The 4,292-nt window shown below is 58.7% G+C and overlaps 1 protein-coding gene across 8 annotated transcripts in view; it reads right to left on the reverse strand.

The window, feature by feature from the left end:
* LOC113209723 (alpha-N-acetylgalactosaminidase) overlaps nt 1–4,292 on the reverse strand; it is a 27,300-nt gene that overhangs the window by 9,809 nt on the left and 13,199 nt on the right. For 2 of the 8 annotated variants that reach the window (XM_052273328.1, XM_052273331.1), the window contains exons 1-2: nt 1,415–1,526; nt 1,163–1,333 (exon numbers count right to left, since the gene is read on the reverse strand). The exons of 2 other annotated variants lie outside the window; for them this stretch is intronic. The gene's annotated coding sequence lies outside the window, so the exon portion shown is untranslated. Of the gene's footprint in view, nt 1–610; nt 792–1,162; nt 1,334–1,414; nt 1,527–4,292 lie in introns of those variants that run through there. 4 more of the 8 variants (XM_052273336.1, XM_052273333.1, XM_052273335.1 and 1 more) reach the window with 4 other exon arrangements.

Raw genomic sequence — 4,292 nt, forward strand, 5'->3', positions numbered from 1 at the left:
CCAAGTCTGTCCACTGTCGCTTGTTATTCCAGTGCGCTTCTGCCAGAGGACATTGACACTAGAGTTCACGTACTACATTCTTTTGCAAATAAACAGAACAGAGGCCCTGTCCTGGAGCTTAGAGGGGTGGTACAGCGGGAGCCTCAGATACGACACAACCCCAACACTATCCGAAACACAGTCCTCACCTCAGGCACCAAGCAGCAGCCCAGGAGCGGAGAGTGAACTAGATCAGAGTGAGAGGAGTGGAGTGGCGGGCAGGGCCAGAGAGGGGCCGCCGCTCGCCAAACGCGCTAAGCGGTGACGGGATGCGATGTAACATCATCCATAACCGGCGGACGGCACGGCTCAGCAGCAGGCTCAGCTGGCCGGTCCAACGTCCAGCCAGCGCAGCTCAGCGCGCGGGGCCCTATCATCGTCCAGCTCGGCGGCCTTGACAGGGCCGTGCAGCGCACTGCAGCAGGCTGCACCGATCGCGTCAATGGCGTGCAGCAGCCTCTCCCATCGGACCAAGGTGCATCGCCCATTCACTACAATTTGGCAGCGATCGACAACAAGACGGGCAAGGTTAAGGCCGCCTATCGCATCTCTTCGGAACTCTGTGACTCACACTGGATTCGGGCTACACACCTCGACGGACGGCGGGCGGAGAAGTGACAAAGAATCAGAGGCTGCCCCTGTCCCGCTCTTCTTCAGCGAGAAGAAATAGCGCTTCTTTCGACCGGCATCAACGGTGTGACATATCGCGGCTGCTGGCTAGCTGCTTCTCAGCTGTTCTGTTATTGTTTACGTGACGTGCCGTTGACCCCCCACAGGGCTGCCAACGTGACATGCGAAACAGCAGAAAGGTTGGTCACACTGTCGCGTGGCAAAGTATTTGAACGGGAGCGCAGCGACGTGCGGTGCGGTGCTGCGGTGCCCCCGTCGAACCGAAACAATGTCCGCGTTTGCGTGATAGTGTGAGTGCGCAAAGTGCGGCGGGGCGGCCCCGGACTGTACACGCCGAGCAGCCGGGGCGGGGAGCAGTGGGAGCAGTGGCGATACGGCGAAAAGGGGAAGGGGGGATGATAGAACCACAGCTTGCGGGGGGCCCGGGCGCAAGTCCGCTCACATCACATCACACACCACACCGCCCCCCTCCCCCTCCCCTTTTCTGACTTACGCCTCACTATGTAGTTCTCCGGCCCCGGCCCTACCGAGGCGTCCAGGGCCGAAAATTTATGCGGCCATTAGTCACGGAGTTGCGAGTGCACTCGTCAGTGCTGCACTTGCAGGGCGTCGGTGGTACACGGGTGGGGCTGGCGTGGGGCGCGTACAACACAGCACCTGGCCGCTGCAACATTTTTTTTTACTGGTCAGGTGGTATATTAATTTATTTTCTCTTTTTTGGAGGGGCCATAGCCATTCGTCTCACATCTCTTGCTGCAAGGGGCGCGACGAGGATGGGTTCGCAGCAGCGCGTTGCGCCCGAGCAGACGCACATCAATAACGGAGCCCGGCAAGGAGAACGCCGCCGCGCCTCTGCAATGAAAAAGAAAAACTCACGCGGTTTGCCTCTGCTTTGCTGCTTTTTGTAGAAAACCTGCTCGCTGCCGCACCAGGAGGGGGTTGGGGGGAATGGGGGCGTTCAGCGCCAACTGTCAGTGCTTTACGGACGACCCCCGCGCGAAGCGAGGCGCGATATCACGGCCTTGGCTCACATGGGAGGTGTTCGAATACGTCGGGGCCCACGAGGGAGAGCGAGAGAGCGGGAGGTGGAGAGGGGCAGAGAGCCAGGGCAGAGCCAGGGCAGAGCGTGGCGCCGCCAATTTTTTCGAACGCTGCCATCATGGTCAGCCCGTCGCGTCCCGCCCGCCTCTGCTCTATCTGCCCGCGCGCCGCCGCACCGCTCAGCCGCCCCACTCATCGCGCCTATTTATTATTATTATTTTTTTGTGTCGGTAATTGCAATAATACGATAACTCGATCGCGCGGAGAGAACCTCATCTCTGAACTATAAAGTGCACGGCGCGCAACCTTGGCAGTCGGCAAGAGAGCGACCGCGGAAATATATAACGGGGCTGCACTTGCGAGAGTCGCGGGGGCCGCCGGCGAGCAGAGGCATCTGCAGACGCAGCACTCTGCCCCGCGCACCTGGGCTTGCGCCTTAAACTGTGGCCGCTGTGACACCACAATAATTCCCTTTATTGTTGTTCCTTTTATTTACAGGCGGCTGCCTCGCGGAGCAGGCTGTCAAAGACGGCGTCCTCCTCCTGGACACTGCTGGGACGAGACTCCCTACTTTGCACCAGCCGACTGACCAACGACAAAGAGAGGGGCCGTTCCACTCGAGGCAGCGCAGGGCGACGCCAGCTCCGCCAGCTGAGCACCAGAGCGCACCCGGCACGGCGGCGGGCCACCTCCCCTTCTCTCTCTTTCTCTCTCGCTCTCATTACCAAAGCAGAGCAATCTGGTCCGTCTCGTCCAGGAATCTGGACGGTCTGGCTGGACAGGGGGGCCGCGGCGGGGCAGCCGACGGCAGGTCAGTGCTGCCAACCACCGCACAGCCTGTTAATCGTTATGTAAGTTGGTAGCACTGCGGCTAATCATCTCGTCAGCTGGTCGGCAGCAGCAGAACAGCAGCAGCAACAGCAGGAGCAGCAGCAACAGCAGGAGGCAATCGGGCCGAGGAAACTTGAAACTTAACTTTGCTCGTCTTGAAGCTGTGCAGGTCCCTTCTTCCAAGAGTATCAAGGCGGGCACAGAAAAAGTAAGGCCAGTCCGCATCGTTCGCATCACACATAAAACCTACCCCAATAAGTATCCGTCCTCGTCCCCGCCCCGTGGTCCTGTCTATCACGTTTCGGTCTGAACCGAAATACCTAACCTTACCTAACCTATCCTGTAGGACTCTCACTCGTCCATTTCCCTCCCTAAAACTAGTGTCCCCGTAACCAGAGCAGCTACACCAGCTGTCGACCAGGATGCCGCGGCGTAGAGATAAGCCCGAGCGACGGGAATAGATTGAAAGCAGAAACCTCTCATCTCTTTTCCCTCGTTTCCTCCCAGGAGGATGCTGTGACGAAACCCTTGCCCCCCTTCAGGCGGATTGTAGCAAAACTCTGCGTACTCACAAGACACAAGGCAGGGTGTTAAAAAAAAAATCATAAAAAGGGGATGATATCCCATTGCCCATCTCCTCACCTGGGTGCAGGCCGAATCTTACCCCTTCTTTCCTTACTTCTTTTACTCAGCACAGAGCGCAACATACTCCACAATAAGAATTGGAATTCCCTAGCGGGGAAAAACGCGTTTGCTGCGTGGTACAACCCCTCTCGCCGGCCTCCCCGCCCCCCGGCCCCGCCCCGCCCTGCCCTGCCCCGCTCTGCCCCGCTCTGCACTACCCGCCCTGCCCTGCCGCCGGCCAACGCCACGACGGCATTGGGTCACACCTCGCGGATAACGGGAGTGATGGGCCAGGCGTGAAAGGGCGCCACACTGCCAGCCCGCGGCACTGCGGGGCACCACGTTAAAAATAGTAACTTCAGCCTCGAGGAAACTAAGAGTGACTGATGCCCAGAACGGACAAACACACACGCGCAATACGCGGAGTGTGTGCCGAGATTGGCACAAAGATAAGCGTTTTATGAACCATATCGCATTTGTGATATGAGAACAAAACAATTGAGTAATAAAAGAGTCACCCGTGACTAGAGTGCTGGGTGCATTCGGGGTCATCCAGAAAGTGCTTGCTTCCGTCATCTGTCATCATATTTGCCGTGGCAAAATTGCCGCCAAGTTCAGCCAACGCAAGCTCTCGAAGCGCCTGGTGGGTAGGCAACATCTCGCCTGCAGCGCATGCGTGTACAGCGGGGTGGCCTACCCCGAGTCTCGCAGGCGCCGACCCCGCGTGCCGAGTGAATCTGAGAATAAGCGGACGTACTTTGTGGACGGGCCCCTGCACTGGAGTAGAACGGGTACTACTAGATATTGTTTACGTGACGTGCCGTTGACCCCCCACAGGGCTGCCAACGTGACATGCGAAACAGCAGAAAGGTTGGTCATACTGTCGCGTGGCGAAGTATTTGAACGGGAGCGCAGCGACGTGCGGTGCTGCGGTGCCCCCGTCGAACCGAAACAATGTCCGCGTTTGCGTGATAGTGTGAGTGCGCAAAGTGCGGCGGTGCGGCCCCCGGGCACCACTGTACACGCCGAGCAGTGCGGAGCAGTGGCGATACGGCGAAAAGGGGAAGGGGGATGATAGAACCACAGCTTGCGGGGGGCCCGGGCGCAAGTCCGCTCACATCACACAC

Source organism: Frankliniella occidentalis, unplaced genomic scaffold, assembly GCF_000697945.3.
Source record: "Frankliniella occidentalis isolate FOCC.00 unplaced genomic scaffold, Focc_3.1 Scaffold265, whole genome shotgun sequence".
NCBI classification, from domain to species: Eukaryota; Metazoa; Arthropoda; class Insecta; order Thysanoptera; family Thripidae; genus Frankliniella; species Frankliniella occidentalis.